The following is a 20,000-nucleotide window of genomic DNA, read 5'->3' on the forward strand; positions in this document are numbered from 1 at the left end:
CTTACGTAAGCAGCCTGATATTGAATGTTTTTTTTTTTTTCTAATAATAGGATGGGATATTATTATTTTTCTTTTTATTAAGAACAGGATGGAATATCTTTTTTTTTATCTTTGGGATTGATTTCGTCATTTTGTTTTATATTGTATGAATAGATTGGATATCAATTCTCTTTATCTTATTTTATCTTATCATGAAAATTGCTTATTTTAATATTTTATACTTACATAGGCTAAGTAGCCTGATATTGAATGTTTTGATTTCGTCTTTTTTTTATTTTGTATGAATAGATTGGATATCAATTCTTTTTATCTTACCTTATCTTATTATGAAAATTGCTTTATTCAATATTTTATACTTACATGAGTAGCCCGATATTGAATGGTTTTTTTTTTTTATTATTATTTTTTTTAAGAAAAGGATGTTTTTTTTTTTTTTTTTTTTTAAGGACGGGATGGGATATCTTTTTTTTATTTTCGGGATTGATTTCGTCATTTTTTTTTTATATTGTATGAATAGATTGGGTATCAATTCTTTTTATCTTACCTTATCTTATTATGAAAATTGCTCATTTTAATATTTTAGACTTACATAAGTGGCCTGATATCGAATGTTTTTTTTTATATATATATATATATATATTTTTTAAGAAAAGGATGGGATATATATATATTTTTTTTTATTAAGAACAGGATGGGATATCTTTTTTTTATCTTTGGGATTGATTTCGTCATTTTTTTTATATTGTATGAATAGATTGGATATCAATTCTTTTTATCTTACCTTATCTTATTATGAAAATTTCTTTATTTAATATATTATACTTACATAAGTAGCCTGATATTGAATGTTTTTTTTTTTTTAAGAACAGGATGGGATATCTTTTTTTATCTTTGGGATTGATTTCGTCATTTTTTTTTATATTGTATGAATAGATTGGATATCAATTCTTTTTATCTTACCTTATCTTATTATGAAAATTGCTTGATTTAATATTTTATACTTACATAAGTAGCCTCATATTGAATGTTTTTTTTTTTTTTTTTTCCTTTTTTATTAAGGACAGGATGGGATATCTGATTTTATCTTTGGGATTGATTTCGTCCTTTTTTTTATATTGTATGAATAGATTGGATATCAATTCTTTTTGTCTTACCTTATCTTATCATGAAAATTGCTTTATTTAATATTATATACTTACATAAGTAGCCTGATATTGAATGTTTATTTATTTATTTTTTTGTTTTTTTTAATAAAGAATAGGATGGGATGTTTTTTTTTTATTAAGGACAGGATGGGATATCTTTTTTTATTTTTGGGATTGATTTCGTCTTTTTTTTTTATATTGTATGAATAGATTGGATATCAATTCTTTTTATCTTACCTTATCTTATCATGAAAATTGCTTGATTTAATATTTTATACTTACATAAGTAGCCTGATATTGAATGTTTTTTTTTTTTTTTTTTTAAGAACAGGATGGGATATCTTTTTTTATCTTTGGGATTGATTTCGTCTTTTTTTTTATATTGTATGAATAGATTGGATATCAATTCTTTTTATCTTACCTTATCTTATTATGAAAATTGCTTTATTTAATATTTTATACTTACATAAGTAGCCTGATATTGAATGTTTTTTTTTATTCTTTAAGAATAGGATGGTTTTTTTTTTAAGAACAGGATGGGATATCTTTTTTTTTTTTTATCTTTGGGATTGATTTCGTCATTTTTTTTTATATTGTATGAATAGATTGGATATCAATTCTTTTTATCTTACCTTATCTTATTATGAAATTTGCTTTATTCAATATTTTATACTTACATAAGTAGCCTGATATTGAATGTGGTTTTTTTTTTTTTTAAAGAACAGGATGGGATATCTTTTTTTATTTGAAAGGCTATCAATACAATATGGCATTCTCCTCTTATATAAGTATTCCTTCATTGACCTGTCCCTTTGTGAGTGGAGATACCTTAACGTGGTGAAAGGGTTTGTGTATCGCCATGATCAGCAAAGCTGTGCTAGTCAAGGGCACCCATACTAGGTTGCTTTCCTGTGAGCGATCAGACTAAAGTCTCCCATCATCACCAGTCCGCACGTCCCAGCATGGTGATGAAAACTGGCCAAGCGTCAAACATGAATAAGACATGTCTGAGGCCTTTGTCCTGCGGTGGTCTAGACACCGTCTTTTTTTTTTTTTTTTTTCTTTTTTAGGAACATGACATTGACTAAAAATTTAGTAATGAAGATATTAGGACTTTGAAATTATTTTCATTGATTCGGATATGCTTTTTTTTTTTTATTCTTTTTCCTTCACGGCAGCGTGTTCATATCTAACCTAAGTTACACGGGCCACTTAACGCCACAAACAAACTTTAATTACATTCATACAAATGCAGATGGCAAGCTTAACCTACCGAGACACAAGCAATTATAAATATTAATTTTGAGCAGCCTCTTGTAGATGTACATAACCTAAACTCAAGACAAAACTGAATACAAAAGCATTTATAATAATAATAATAATAATAATAATAATAATTGATTAGTAGTTCAGCAGTAACATAATGAATGAGGCAATAACCATAGTCAGACATTTTGTAAAGAGCCACCCTCTTTTAAGTTATTTTTTATAGAAAATAATTGATGTGTGTTTTATATATATATATATATATATATATATAATGTTTATTTGTATATTATATATAAATATATATATAATGTTTATTTATATATTGTACATAAATATATATATATAATGTTTGTTTATATATATTAAATATATAATGTTTATTTATATATATGAATATATATATATATATATATATATGCACAAATGTGTTTTTTATATAAGTACACATACACACGCGCACACACATACATACATATATATATATACATATATATATATATATATATATATGTACTGTATATATATTATATATATATATATATTTTTATATATATATATATTACTAATATCACATATGGCTACGTATATATGCTTATATGTGCGAGTCGGAATAGATGGAGAAAGACAAACGCCCATATAAATAAAACTCGAGTACATTTCCGTGTTATTGATTTAAACCTAACATTCTGCCTGGGGTTATGCGTCACTTGTGGAAGGAATTACACTCTCTCTCTCTCTCTCTCTCTCTCTCTCTCTCTCTCTCTCTCTCTCAATTGGCAATTCCTAATCTCTTCAAATTGCCTCTTTAATCCGTCTATCTCTTACTGGGGTTTTCAACTAGACTTCCATATTAACTCATATCTCCAGTCCCCCCTTAATCTCTCTCTCTCTCTCTCTCTCTCTCTCTCTCTCTCTGGTGGATATACGAGGTGCCTCACACTGAGGGACCTGGGGGAACCCAAACATAGAATAAGGCAATAAGGTAAGGTAAGGCTCTCTCTCTCTCTCTCTCTCTCTCTCTCTCTCTCTCTCTCTCATTAGCAATTCTGGTGGATATACGAGGTGCCTCACACTGAGGGAACTTGGGGAACCCCAAACATAGAATAAGGCAATAAGGTAGGGTAAGGCTCTCTCACTCTCTCTCTCTCTCTCTCCTCTCTCTCTCTCTCTGGTGGATATACGAGGTGCCTCACACTGAGGGACCTGGGGAACCCAAACATAGAATAAGGCAATAAGGTAAGGTAAGGCTTTCTCTGTCTCTCTCTCTCTCTCTCTCTCTCTCTCTCTCTCTCTCTCTCTCATTAGCAACTCTGGTGGATGTACAAGGTGCCTCACACTGAGGGACCTGGGGGAACCCAAACATAGAATAAGGCAATAAGGTAGGGTAAGGCTCTCTCTCTCTCTCTCTCTCTCTCTCTCTCTCTCTCTCTGGTGGATATACGAGGTGCCTCACACAGAGGGACCTGGGGGAACCCAAACATGGAATAAGTCAATAAAGTAAGGTAAGGCTCTCTCTCTCTCTCTCTCTCTCTCTCTCTCTCTCTCTCTCTCTCTCTTTGTGATCCTTCCCATTAAGCTTGATAAACTTTATTTTCTTGATTATTTCTTTTTATAATTTCTACTTCAATCCATCTCTCTTATGTCAGAATGCCAGAAAACTCTCAATCAATCAATCAATCAATCAATCTCTCTTCTGAACAAGTAGAAAGAGCAATCAGAGATTTCAGACCTCCGCCAATGAAGATTGTTAATATTTCACTCAAGTCTGCGGACCAGGCTTTCCACATTTCACATGTCGACCGTGAATGAATCACCTGTACAATGATAACAACAATAACCAGAATCGCCATATTGGTCCGGGTCAGCTACAAAATTTAATGGGTTCTGTTGTTAATTGTTGAAATTTGATGAAAATCCGACATATAAGTCAATAAACGCAAGTCATTTTATATCTTTGGAGGAGGTAATTAAAGAAATGACAAATAAACGCAGGTCATTTTATATTTTTGGAGTAAATGAACGCAAGTAATTTTATAATATCTTTGGAGGAGTAATTAAAGAAATGACAAATAAACGCAGGTCATTTTATAACTTTGGAGGAGGTAATTAAAGAAATGACAAATAAACGCAGTTCATTTTATATTTTTGGAGTAAATGAATGCAAGTCATTTTATAATATCTTTGACTGAGGTAATTAAAGAAATGACAAATAAACTCAGGTCATTTATATCTTTGGAGGAGTAATTAAAGAAATGACAAATAAACACAGGTCATTTTATATCTTTGGAGGAGGTAATTAAAGAAATGACAAATAAACGCAGGTAATTTTATATTTTTGGAGGTAATTAAAGAAATGACAAATAAACGTAGGTAATTTTATATCTTTGGAGGAGTAAATAAAGAAATAACAAATAAACGCAGGTCATTTTATATCTTTGGAGGAGGTAATTAAAGAAATAACAAATAAACGCAGGTCATTTTATATCTTTGGAGGAGTAATTAAAGAAATGACAAATAAAGGCAGGTCATTTGATGTCTTTGGAGGAGGTAATCAAAGAAATGACAAATAAACGCAGGTCATTTTATATCTTTGGAGGAGTAATTAAAGAAATGACAAACACAGGTCATTTTATATCTTTGGAGGAGTAATTAAAGAAATAAAAAATAAAGGCAGGTCATTTTATAACCTTGGCAGAGTTAATTAAACAAATGGCCACTGCATCTTAAATTCGTATTTAAATATCCCTCTCGTAATCATATAAAGTTTGCATTTCACGAAAAAAAATATTTTCCAATATCATCCAAAGATCAGAAAAAAATCCTTTACAAAAACGCCAAACTCAGCTGCTTCCGCATTCATTCCAGTCCTGCATATCTTAAGCAGAAGAGGAGTCGATTGTTTACATCTTGCTACGTTTCGTCGTTTGGATTCAGAGTGGCCGAGGACTCTCCTACCATTAGCGTAATGACTCTTCTTCCGTTGGAGGTATCTCTTCTTCTCATAACTTTTGATGGATTGACAATTGGCGCTTCATGGCTTCGAATAGATCGCTAGATGGCTAGATGATATATGGCTTGTTGCGTAGGTTTGCGAATATGATGATTGAAGATTCTGTCTTCTTGGTTATGAGGAAGTTTTCTGTCAATACAAGTTTCCGATGCAATGGTTAGTTTTGAATATTCAAACTCGATGATTAGGTTTTGATATTATTATTATTATTATTAAATGCTAAGCTACAACCCTAGTTGGAAAAGCAGGATGCTATAAGCCCAGGGGCTCCAACAGGGAAAATAGCCCAGTGAGGAAAGAAAACAGAAAAAAATTAAATATTTCAAGAAGAGTAACATTGAAGTAGATAACTCCTATATAAACTATATAAACTTTAACAAAACAAAAGGAAGAGAAACGAGATAGAATAGTGTGCCCAAGTGTACCCTCAGGCAAGATTATCATCATCATCATTATTATTGTTATTATCATCAGTACTTGTTGATAGTAATTATGTTGAATAATACGTTTTATGTACTAATTGTTTACTGTATTTTGAGTGTTATAATTGTAATTGATTTAAATGATAAATTTGATTAATTTGATAAGCTCTTTAGATGTTTTCATTAATAAGTAATAAAATTTTCTATTTTTGAGGTAAGACACATTTACAATAAGGTGTTTTTATTATTATTATTATTATTATGATCATTATTATTATTATCATTATCATCATTATTATTATTATTATCATTATTTTTATTATTGTTATTATTATTATTATTACTTGCTAAGCTACAACCCTAGTTGGAAAAGCAGGATGCAATAAGCTCAGGGGCTCCAACAGGGAAAATAGCACAGTGAGGAAAGGAAACAAGGAAATCAGAGAATTAATTAACAATTAAAATAAATATTTCATATACTAACTATAAAAACTTTAACAAAATAAGAGGAAGGAAATAAGATAGCATAGTGTGGCCGAGTGTACCTTCAAGCAAGAGAACTTTGTAAGAAAAATCAGAGAGATTTACTTTAAAGATTCAGGCTTGATGATTAGGTGGAAATAAACTGGCTATGAAGATTAGCTTTTGACGATTAGGTGACAGTATCTTGTCAAGCAAAAGTAATTTTTGGAGACTCAAAAATGATTATCTGGAAATAATCTACTAATTTGGGGAAATTGTCTTTGAAAATTCTGATGTGATGATCATGTCTCAATGTGCTTATCAATGAGAGAATTATCTGTGAATATTCAGACCTTTGAAAATCTGATGTGATGATCATGTCTCAATGTGCTTGCAATGAGAGAATTACCTGTGAATATTCAGACCTCTGATAATCTGACGTGATGATCATGTCTCAGTGTGCTTGCAATGAGAGAATTACCTGTGAATATTCAGACCTCTGATAATCTAATGTGATGATAATGTCTCAATGTGCTTTGCAATGAGAGAATTACCTGTGAATATTCAGACCTTTGAAAATCTGACGTGATGATCATGTCTCAATGTGCTTGCAATGAGAGAATTACCTGTGAATATTCAGACCTTTGAAAATCTAATGTGATGATCATGTCTCAATGTGCTTGCAATGAGAGAATTACCTGTGAATATTCAGACCTTTGAAAATCTAATGTGATGATCATGTCTCAATGTGCTTGCAATGAGAGAATTACCTGTGAATATTCAGACCTTTGAAAATCTAATGTGATGGTCATGTCTCAATGTGCTTGCAATGAGAGAATTACCTGTGAATATTCAGACCTTTGAAAATCTAATGTGATGATCATGTCTCAATGTGCTTTGCAATGAGAGAATTACCTGTGAATATTCAGACCTTTGAAAATCTAATGTGATGATCATGTCTCAATGTGCTTGCAATGAGAGAATTACCTGTGAATATTCAGACCTTTGAAAATCTAATGTGATGATCATGTCTCAATGTGCTTTGCAATGAGAGAATTACCTGTGAATATTCAGACCTTTGAAAATCTAATGTGATGATCATGTCTCAATGTGCTTGCAATGAGAGAATTACCTGTGAATATTCAGACCTTTGAAAATCTGATGTGATGATCATGTCTCAATGTGCTTGCAATGAGAGAATTACCTGTGAATATTCAGACCTTTGAAAATCTGATGTGATGATCATGTCTCAATGTGCTTGCAATGAGAGAATTACCTGTGAATATTCAGACCTTTGAAAATCTGATGTGATGGTCATGTCTCAATGTGCTTGCAATGAGAGAATTACCTGTGAATATTCAGACCTTTGAAAATCTGATGTGATGATCATGTCTCAATGTGCTTGCAATGAGAGAATTACCTATGAATATTCAGACCTTTGAAAATCTGATGTGATGATCATGTCTCAATGTGCTTGCAATGAGAGAATTACCTATGAATATTCAGACCTTTGAAAATCTGATGTGATGATCATGTCTCAATATGTTTGCAATGAGAGAATTACCTGTGAATATTCAGACCTAAAGAATGATTTGCAAGGCAATGATTAGCATTGAATATCCAGACATGGTCAGAAAAATGTTGCAAGGCAAGATTTTATTATTATTATTATTACTATCCAAGCTACAACCCTAGTTGGAAAAGCAAGATGCTATAAGCCCAGGGGCTCCAACAGGGAAAAATAGCCCAGTGAGGAAAGGAAATAAGGAAATAAATAAATGAAGAGAACAAATTAACAATAAATCATTCTAAAAACAGTAACAACGTCAAAACAGACATGTCATATATAAACTATTAACAGCATCAAAAACAAATATGTCATAAATAAACTATAAAAAGACTCATGTCCGCCTGGTCAACAAAAAAGCATTTACTTACTTTAAGGGCTACTTAGCTGGTCCTGCACAGCAGGGGAACCCTACTCTCTACAGGACCTCCAGGGTCGTTTTATGGTGTTCATTCGGGAGCATTTAACATTTCACAATGCTTACTGCTCGCTTACTGTTAAATCATCACTATCGAAACACTCGCTGAATAAGAAAGTCTTCAGTTTCCTCTTGAAAGCCTTAATATCTTCAATTATTCGGATGTCTCGTGGGAGTTTATTTTATAGTCTCGGGGCCGCAGATTTAAAGTTTATACAAGTTCGAAGTTGGAGCAAATGTTTTTATGTTGACCAGGGTGACATGAGTCTTTTTATTGTTTGTTTATGACATATCTGTTTTTGACGTTGTTAATAGTTTATATAGGACATATCTGTTTTGACACTGTTACTGTTTTTGGAATGATATATTGTTAATTTATTCTCATTTATTTATTTCCTTATTTCCTTTCCTCACTGGGCTATTTTTCCCTGTTGGAGCCCTTGGGCTTATAGCATCTTGCCTTTCCAACTAGGGTTGTAGCTTGGCTAGTAATAATAATAATAATAATAATAATAATAATAGAACCTTTAGACTTGGTGGTCAGGTAGCAATGTTTATTTTTCCAGCAACACATTTGCTAGGAAAGGAACATTTAGACATTTAGAGCATTTAGACTTGGTGGTCAGGTAGCAATGTTTATTTTTCCAGCAACACATTTGCTAGGAAAGAAACATTTAGACATTTAGAGCATTTAGACTTGGTGGTCAGGTAGCAATGTTTATTTTTCCAGCAACACATTTGCTAGGAAAGGAACATTTAGACATTTAGAGCATTTAGACTTGGTGGTCAGGTAGCAATGTTTATTTTTCCAGCAACACATTTCCTAGGAAAGGAACATTTAGACATTTAGAGCATTTAGACTTGGTGGTCAGGTAGCAATGTTTATTTTTCCAGCAACACATTTCCTAGGAAAGGAACATTTAGACATTTAGAGCATTTAGACTTGGTGGTCAGGTAGCAATGTTTATTTTTCCAGCAACACATTTGCTAGGAAAGGAACATTTAGACATTTAGAGCATTTAGACTTGGTGGTCAGGTAGCAATGTTTATTTTTTCTCAGAAACATATTTGCAAGGTAATAATCTTGTTTAAACACTCAGACTTGGTGATGAGGTAGCAATATTAATCTAAGAAAATATTTGCATGAACAAAAGTTGGATTGCAGATTTAGATGTTATTATGAGATAAAAGTATCCTGTTGGGAATTTTTTTTTCAAGATGATGCTTTTGGAGATTCAGATAAAAGTCATAAGCCATATTGAAACTTATTTATTTCATAACTAGCTATATCTTGATTGAATAAAATAATGATTAATGATATTCTGACTTTAATTTATTTTGAAATCAGTAAAATGACTTCTTATTCATGTTATACACTTAAAAATACGTAATGTTAATCGGAAATTCTTCGTAAAAATATACTGTTCTCACCCGTATTTCAGTAAAATATAGGAGACCGTAATTTTTACACTACTTTGTTATTATCTTTTACGGCTTGGTGACTGTAATATCACTCCTTTATGTCAATATATCCGTTTTTAAAACAGTAAATGCTTGGCAACATTCATTCCAGGATTTTTGCCGGATTTTACGGCAAATATTTAACAGTTTAGGCCAAATTATGCCTCAAATAATAACACTTCCAGATGAAAATAACACATGACCATTTCCCACTTCCAGGCCATGTTCACATGGTGGATCTCCTGGCTATGGGCTTGGACACTGTGGCACTCCCTGCCGACGGGCACCACTAAGAGCACGCCCGTGTGGACCATCGGCATGACCCAGGAGGAGATTCTGCACGGGCCACGGTTCGGTGGACCAGAACTGGACATCCAGGACGAATATGTCGGGCCTGGAATGGGAGGATCCGTGGTGGAGTTGACTGATATCGAGGGTGGACAGATGTTCGCCACGCAACCAACGCCTCAGACAGCTGTCGTAGGGTCAACTGTTGTTTTGCCTTGCAGGTGAGTTTTTGAGGGTCGTTGCTGTTTACATGAAAAGTATTTTTGGAGCCTTTGTAGTTTGTTGTGACAGACCGGGTATAGTCTGTTGGGAGAACCATGTGTAGTTCGTTGAGACAGACCGGGTTTAGTTCGTTGAGACAGACCGGGTTTAGTTCGTTGAGACAGACCGGGTTTAGTTCGTTGAGACAGACCGGGTTTAGTTCGTTGAGACAGACCGGGTTTAGTTCGTTGAGACAGACCGGGTTTAGTTTGTTGAGACAGACTGGGTTTAGTTCGTTGAGACAGACCGGGTTTAGTTTGTTGAGACAGACCGGGTTTAGTTTGTTGAGACAGACCGGGTGTAGTTCGTTGAGACAGAACGGGTTTAGTTCGTTGAGACAGACCGGGTTTAGTTCGTTAAGACAGACCAGGTTTAGTTCGTTGAGACAGACCGGGTTTAGTTTGTTGAGACAGACCGGGTTTAGTTTGTTGAGACAGACCGGGTTTAGTTTGTTGAGACAGACCGGGTTTAGTTCGTTGAGACAGACCGGGTTTAGTTCGTTGAGACAGACCGGGTGTAGTTCGATGGTACAGACCGGGTATAGTTAGTTGAGACAGACCGGGTTTAGTTCGTTGAGACAGACCAGGTTTAGTTTGTTGAGACAGACCGGGTTTAGTTCGTTGAGACAGACCGGGTTTAGTTCGTTAAGACAGACCAGGTTTAGTTCGTTGAGACAGACCGGGTTTAGTTTGTTGAGACAGACCGGGTTTAGTTTGTTGAGACAGACCGGGTTTAGTTTGTTGAGACAGACCGGGTTTAGTTCGTTGAGACAGACCGGGTTTAGTTCGTTGAGACAGACCGGGTGTAGTTCGATGGTACAGACCGGGTATAGTTAGTTGAGACAGACCGGGTTTAGTTCGTTGAGACAGACCAGGTTTAGTTTGTTGAGACAGACTGGGTTTAGTTCGTTGAGACAGACCGGGTTTAGTTTGTTGAGACAGACCGGGTTTAGTTTGTTGAGACAGACCGGGTGTAGTTCGTTGAGACAGAACGGGTTTAGTTCGTTGAGACAGACCGGGTTTAGTTCGTTAAGACAGACCAGGTTTAGTTCGTTGAGACAGACCGGGTTTAGTTTGTTGAGACAGACCGGGTTTAGTTTGTTGAGACAGACCGGGTGTAGTTCGTTGAGACAGAACGGGTTTAGTTCGTTGAGACAGACCGGGTTTAGTTCGTTAAGACAGACCAGGTTTAGTTCGTTGAGACAGACCGGGTTTAGTTTGTTGAGACAGACCGGGTGTAGTTCGTTGAGACAGAACGGGTTTAGTTCGTTGAGACAGACCGGGTGTAGTTCGTTGAGACAGACCAGGTTTAGTTTGTTGAGACAGACTGGGTTTAGTTCGTTGAGACAGACCGGGTTTAGTTTGTTGAGACAGACCGGGTTTAGTTTGTTGAGACAGACCGGGTGTAGTTCGTTGAGACAGAACGGGTTTAGTTCGTTGAGACAGACCGGGTTTAGTTCGTTAAGACAGACCAGGTTTAGTTCGTTGAGACAGACCGGGTTTAGTTTGTTGAGACAGACCGGGTTTAGTTTGTTGAGACAGACCGGGTGTAGTTCGTTGAGACAGAACGGGTTTAGTTCGTTGAGACAGACCGGGTTTAGTTCGTTAAGACAGACCAGGTTTAGTTCGTTGAGACAGACCGGGTGTAGTTCGATGGTACAGACCGGGTATAGTTAGTTGAGACAGACCGGGTTTAGTTTGTTGAGACAGACTGGGTTTAGTTCGTTGAGACAGACCGGGTTTAGTTTGTTGAGACAGACCGGGTTTAGTTTGTTGAGACAGACCGGGTGTAGTTCGTTGAGACAGAACGGGTTTAGTTCGTTGAGACAGACCGGGTTTAGTTCGTTAAGACAGACCAGGTTTAGTTCGTTGAGACAGACCGGGTTTAGTTTGTTGAGACAGACCGGGTTTAGTTTGTTGAGACAGACCGGGTTTAGTTTGTTGAGACAGACCGGGTTTAGTTCGTTGAGACAGACCGGGTTTAGTTCGTTGAGACAGACCGGGTGTAGTTCGATGGTACAGACCGGGTATAGTTAGTTGAGACAGACCGGGTTTAGTTCGTTGAGACAGACCAGGTTTAGTTTGTTGAGACAGACCGGGTTTAGTTCGTTGAGACAGACCGGGTTTAGTTTGTTGAGACAGACCGGGTGTAGTACGCTGGGACAGACAGTATTGTCACATAGACTTCAAACTTGGTTCATATTTGAGTGTATGCCAATCTACGTAATACATGTTAAGGTCAAAGGTCAAGGTCATGGTCGAGCAAAAGGTCGAGAAATAAACTGCTGCAACGGAGGTCTGCGCTCTACTGAGCGTCCCTCTAGTTGTTGTTGTTATTATTATTATCATTATTGTTATTAGCTAACCTACATCCCTGGTTGGAAATGGTCGAGTTCTTCAAAAAATTAGATAAGTGAGTTACTATAAAAAAATATTTGTAAATACTGAAGTATAATTTAATAAAAAATTGAAAATGAAAATTCCCATGGATTATTTTCTAAGCAATATTATAGCTACCATATTATTATCATTATTATTAGTCAAGCTACAACCCTAATTGGGAAAAGCAGGATGCTATAAGCCCAAGGGATCCAACAGGAAGAAATAGCCCAGTGAGAAAATAAAATAAGAAAATAAATAAACTACAAGAGAAGTAATGAACAATTAAATATAAAATATTTCAAGATTAGTAGCAATGTTAATATAGATTTGCCATATATAAATTATGAAGAGAGACTCATGTCAGCCTGTTCAACATAAAAACATTTGCTGCAAGTTCGAACTTCTGAAGTTCCAACAATTCAACTACCTGATAAGGAAGATCATTCCACAATATGGCCATAGCTGGAATAAAAATTTCTGGTATAATGTTATTATTATTATTATTATTATTATTATTATTATTATTATTATTATTAAATGCTAAGCTACAACCCTAGTTGTAAAAGCAGGATGCTATAAGCCCAGGGGCCCCAACAGAGAAAATAGCCCAGTGAGGAAAGGAGACAAGGAAAAATGAAATATTTTAAAGAATAGTAACATTGAAATAAATATTTCCTATATAAACTATAAAAACTTTTACAAAACAAGAAGAAGAGAAAGTATATAGAATAGTGTGCCCGAGTGTACCCTCAAGCAAGAGAACTCATTTTTAGAGATTAAAACAAATATTTTGATAATATAGATTTTGTTTATTTATTTCAAAACCACTTTTATTCCTAAGTTTTTTTTTTTAGCAAAGTTTTCAGGATGTCAGAGAACTTCAAATCATTCACTATTTCATTGAAGTAAACCCATATATACATCTTCACAAAAGGGACAGACAGAGACAACCGGAAATAGATGCCAAATAAATCATCCAATTTTGCACTGTAAAATTCAATGCATAAACAATGACGAAAGAAAATTTCGATTCTTGCAGTTCTTTGTACCCCGTTCTCGTATTGGCGGTCGACGATCACCTGTGGTTTTCCAAAAAAAAAAAAAAAAAAAAAAAAAAAAAAAAAAAAAAAAAAAAAAACAGAAACTTCGTCCGTCGGACATCAAAGCCGTCGTTCGCAAAGTCGTTGCTCTTTTGCAGACAAAAGAAGGATAAAAGACATGGAAAGAATAACGTTTGTGAGGCATGGCCCATCTCAAAACGATAAACTTCGCCAGAAAGTTTTACGTCGTTTGATGCTGGGCTTCGCTTCGGTCTGTCAAAGTCAGGGTGACAAGAGAATTAGTTGAGCTGAGATAATTTATTCTGGAATAACATTAAGTAGTTTATGCTCTTGCTTTTAGGTAATCTATTCGCCAGTATTACAATGCAGTTTTTTTATATATATAATCACAACTGTTTTGCTTTCGTCTGTCAAAGTCAGGGTGACAAGAGAATTAGTTGAGCTGAGATAATTTATTCTGGAATAACATTCAGTAGTTTATGCTCTTGCTTTTAGGTAATCTATTCGCCAGTATTACTATGCAGTTTTTTTTATATATAAACACAACTGTTTTGCTTTCGTCTGTCAAAGTCAGGGTGACAAGAGAATTAGTTAGTTGAGCTGAGATAATTTATTCTGGAATAACATTCAGTAGTTTATGCTCTTGCTTTTAGGTAATCTATTCACCAATATTACAATGCAGTTTTTTTATATATAAACACAACTGTTTTGCTTCGGTCTGTCAAAGTCAGGGTGATAAGAGAATTAGTTAGTTGAGCAGAGATAATTTATTCTGGAATAACATTCAGTAGTTTATGCTCTTGCTTTTAGGTAATCTATTCGCCAGTATTACAATGCAGTTTTTTTTTATATATATAAACACAACTGTTTTGCTTTCGTCTGTCAAAGTCAGGGTGACAAGAGAATTAGTTGAGCTGAGATAATTTATTCTGGAATAACATTCAGTAGTTTATGCTCTTGCTTTTAGGTAATCTATTCGCCAGTATTACAATGCAGTTTTTTTTATATATAAAAACCAAGTTTGAAAATAACTATAGATAAACAATATCCAGCAAGCATAAAAACACAACTGTTTTCCTTTGGTCTGTCAAAGTCAGGGTGACAAGAGAATTAGTTGAGCTGAGATAATTTATTCTGGAATAACATTCAGTAGTTTATGCTCTTGCTTTTAGGTAATCTATTCGCCAGTATTACAATGCAGTTTTTTTTATATATAAAAACCAAGTTTGAAAATAACTATAGATAAACAATATCCAGCAAGCATAAAAACACAACTGTTTTCCTTTGGTCTGGCAAAGTCATACTGATTAGAGAATTAGTTAGTTGAATAGAGGCAATTTATTCTGGAATAACAATTATGATATTGCTCTTGCTTGAAGTTAGTTTATTCGCCAGTAATACTATGCAGTAATTCTTAAGTATAAACACTTATGGCTGATTACGTGAATTGGACATTTTGCTTGACCGTGACCTTGACCTTCCAAAATTTATTAATTTCCAGCTTTTTACATAACAGTCAATCCCTGCAAGTTTCATTACTTTTACAATTAAAATTGTGGCCAGGAAGTTGTTCACAAACAAACATAAAATCACATAAACACACAAACAGGGGCGAAAACATCACCTCATTCCAACATCGTTGGCGGAGGTAATAATAATAATAATAATAATAATAATAATAATAATAATAATAGTAAACATTGACCCTTTTCCAACTAAGGTTGTAGCTTTGTTAATAATAATGATAATGATAATAACAATAATAGTAATAATAATAATAAAATTCAACCCTTTTCCAACTAAGGTTGTAGCTTTGTTAATAATAATGATAATGATAATAACAATAATAGTAATAATAATAATAAAATTCAACCCTTTTCCAACTATGGTTGTAGCTTAGCTAATAATAATAATAATAATAATAGTAATAATAATAATAATAATAAAAAATTCAACCCTTTTCCAACTTGTTGTAACTAAACTAATAATAATAATAATAATAATAATAATAATAATATTAATAATAATAGATTTAGAATTAATAAATATGTAAATCTATCCATAGCTTCATTTTCTTCTTCTTCACAGGGTAATTAATAAAGTGGGTCACCTACAATGGACCAAGGATGGCTTTGGTCTGGGCACTAAAAGAGGTCTCTTCGGCTTCTCTCGCTACACCATGATTGGCTCAGATGACGAAGGTAAGATAAAGCAAAATCATCATCATCATCATCACCATCATCTCCTAAGCCTATTGACGCAAAGGGCCTCGGTTAGATTTCGCCAGTCGTCTCTATCTTGAGCTTTTAATTCAATACTTTTCCATTCATCATCTACTTCGGGCTTCTTAGTCCTCATCCATGAAGGTCTGGGCCTTCCAGCTCTCCTAGTGCCTTGTGGAGCCCAGTTGAATGTTATCATCATCATTATCATCTCCTAAGCCTATTGACGCAAAGGACCTCGGTTAGATTTCGCCAGTCGTCTCTATCTTGAGCTTTTAATTCAATACTTTTCCATTCATCATCTAAAGATAAAAGCAAAATCATCATCATCATCATCATCTCCTAAGCCTATTGACGCAAAGGGCCTCGGTTAGATTTCGCCAGTCGTCTCTATCTTGAGCTTTTAATTCAATACTTTTCCATTCATCATCTAAAGATAAAAGCAAAATCATCATCATCATCTCCTAAGCCTATTGACGCAAAGGGCCTCGGTTAGATTTCGCCAGTCGTCTCTATCTTGAGCTTTCAATTCAATACTTTTCCATTCATCATCTAAAGATAAAAGCAAAATCATCATCATCATCTCCTAAGCCTATTGACGCAAAGGGCCTCGGTTAGATTTCGCCAGTCGTCTCTATCTTGAGCTTTTAATTCAATACTTTTCCATTCATCATCTAAAGATAAAAGCAAAATCATCATCATCATCATCATCTCCTACGCCTATTGACGCAAAGGGCATCGGTTAGATTTCGCCAGTCGTCTCTATCTTGAGCTTTTAATTCAATACTTTTCCATTCATCATCTACTTCGGGCTTCATAGTCCTCAGCCATGTAGGTCTGGGTCTTCCAACTCTTCTAGTGCCTTGTGGAGCCCAGCTGAATGTTTGGTGAACTAATCTCTCTTTATAAGAATATAGCGTAATTTTTTTTTACGTGGGATTAATATTTTAGGAAATGTTTGGTGTTATTAAAAGTGTATTGAATCTCTTCATTAGAAATCAAGTTTTCCATAACCTTTCTTTAATGCTTATAGCATCTTTTTTTTCCAACTAGGGTTGTAAATTAGATATTAATAATAATAATAGTGAAAATGATGATAATAATAATAATAATAATAGTAATAATAATGATAATAATAATACTATTTCCTTCCTTATTTCCTTTCCTCACTGGGCTATTTTTCCCCGTTGGAGCCATTGGGCTTATAGCATCTTGCTTTTCTAACTAGGGTTGTAGCTTAGCTAGTAATAATAATAATAATAGTAAAATCATAATAATAATGATAATAACAATAATAATGATACTATTTACTTCCTTATTTCCTTTCTTCACTGGGCTATTTTTCCCTGTTGGAGCCCTTTGTCTCATAGCATCTTGCTTTTCTAACTAGGGTTATAGCTTAGCTAGTAATAATAATAATAGTGAAAATAATGATAATAATAATAGTAATAATAATAATGATAATAATACTATTTACTTCCATATTTCCTTTTCATCACTGGGCTATTTTTCCCTGTTGGAGCCCTTGGGCTTATAGCATCTTGCTTTTCTAACTAGGGTTGTAGCTTAGCTAGTAATAATAATAATAGTAAAATAATAATAATAATGATAATATCAATAATAATGATACTATTTACTTCCTTATTTCCTTTCCTCACTGGGCTATTTTTCCCTGTTGGAGCCCTTGGGCTTATAGCATCTTGCTTTTCTAACTAGGGTTGTAGCTTAGCTAGTAATAATAATAGTAGTAAAAATAATAATAATAATAATGATAATAACAATAATAATGATACTATTTACTTCCTTATTTCCTTTCCTCACTGGGCTATTTTCCCTGTTGGAGCCCTTGGGCTTATATCATCTTGCTTTTCCAACTAGGGTTGTAGCTTAGCTAGTAATAATAATAATAATAATAATGGTAATACTACTACTACTACTAATAATAATAATAAAAATAATAATAATAATAATGATACTACTACTACTACTACTAATAATAATAATAATAATAATAATAAAAATAATAATAATGATACTACTACTACTACTACTACTACTACTACTAATAATAATAATAATAATAATAATAACAATAATAAATATCTAATTCCAGTCCATCCTTCTCCATTTATCCATAGGAGACTACAGCCTCAGGATCCAGCCCGTGCTCATCGAAGATGACGCCCTCTACCAGTGCCAGGTATCTGCTGGCTCGGGAGTGCCAGCCATCAGGTCAAGCGTGGCTCGCCTTACAGTTTACATTCCCCCGGAGCCTCCGAAGGTCAATCCTCCAGTGCTTCGGACCACGGCTGGCATGACAGTGACCCTCGAGTGTGAGAGTCGAGGGGGAAGGCCGCCCCCTGAGGTATGTGACTTTTTTTTTTTTTTTTTTTTTTTTTTTTTTTTTTTTTTTTTTTTTTTTTTTTTTTTTTTTTAGGTCATTGTGATAAGTGTCTCCAGCTGATACATTTTCAACAGACGGATGCTGACTGGTAAAATCAATTTAAGGATTGTCAGTGCTAACTGGCAAAATCTGTTTAAGGTTTGTGAATGCTAACTGGCAAAATCTGTTGAAGGTTTGTCAATGTTAACTGGCAAAATCTGTTAAAGGTTTATCTATGCTAACTGGCAAAATCTATTTAAGGTTTGTGAATGCTAACTGACAAAAGTTGTTTTTAAGGTTTGTCAGTGGTAACTACCAAAATCAGTTTGAAGTCTGTCAATGGTAACTGGCAAAATCTGTTGAAGGTTTGTCAATGCTAACTGGCAAAATCTGTTTAAAGTTTTCAATGCTAACTGGCAAAATCTGTTTAAGGTTTGACAATGCTAACAGGCAAAATCTGTTCAAGGTTTGTCAATGCTAACTGGTAAATTATGTTTAAGGTTTGCCAATGCTAATTTAAAATCTGTTTTAACTGGCTCTGTTTCAGGTTTGTCAATGCTAACTGGCAAAATCTGTTTAAGGTTTGGCAATGCTAACTTAAAATCTGTTTAAAGTTTGTCAATGCTAATTGGCAAAATCTGTTGAAGGTTCGCCAATCCCGAATAACTAATGAAACAGAATTTAATACATGATGACGCTACACAATCTATTTATAGTTTCTCCTCATCTATCATTGGGAAGAACGAAGAACAAGGAAAAAGAAATGAATAATTATCTCATGTTATACCAAAATAATCCTCCATTGGACCCATTTTCCCTCACTTTTTTTTCTCTCTTTTTTGACGCATTTTCCCAAAAAAAAAATTTTCTTTTTTTTCTTTATTGGACGCATTTTCCCCAGCTTTTTTTTCTTTATTTTTTTGACGCATTTTCCCTCGCTTTTTTTTTTTTTTTTTTTTTTTTGACGCATTTTCCCTAGCTTTTTTTTCTTTTCTTTTTTTTTCTTTATTGGACGCATTTTCCCTAGCTTTTTTTTTTCTTTCTTTTTTGACGCATTAACCCTAGCTTTTTTTATCTTTCTTTTTTTTTAAGCATTTTCCCTAGGTTTTTTTTTTTTTTTTTTTTTTTTTTTTTTTTTTTTTTTTTTTTTGAGGTACGGTTCTGTCCCCCGGTAAAAAAAAATGACTGCTATACATAGTCGAGTGGGGGGTCAGCCTAATATATCTCACAAAGGTGTTTGTGTTGTAAAATACGAGAACTATACATCACGTGACTATAGTATTATAGAATACTAGCGTAGCTGAGCCGCCACAAATTGTATAAATATTTAGATATGTACGCACACACGCACATACACATACAAACACACACACATTCAACCCTATTCACTCCTTTATTATCTATCACCAGCTGGTTCGGCAATTTGTGGGAGAGTGTGGTTTTCGAGTGTACGCCTCGGGGTATCCCCTCTCACTAGGGTCTGACTATTCCCTCTCCCCTCAGATTGTAATAGGAAAGTAATATGTATATATATATATATATATATATATATATATATATATATACTTATGTGTATATATTTATATATATCTATGTATGTATATATATATATATATATATATATATATATGTATGTATATATATTAATGT

At 33.9% G+C, this 20,000-nt stretch overlaps 1 pseudogene; it reads left to right on the forward strand.

Annotated features, from left to right (window-relative positions):
- Positions 1 to 20,000, forward strand: part of LOC137654914 (irregular chiasm C-roughest protein-like) — a 207,321-nt pseudogene that overhangs the window by 83,646 nt on the left and 103,675 nt on the right.

This window comes from Palaemon carinicauda, chromosome 16 (assembly GCF_036898095.1).
Source record: "Palaemon carinicauda isolate YSFRI2023 chromosome 16, ASM3689809v2, whole genome shotgun sequence".
NCBI classification, from domain to species: Eukaryota; Metazoa; Arthropoda; class Malacostraca; order Decapoda; family Palaemonidae; genus Palaemon; species Palaemon carinicauda.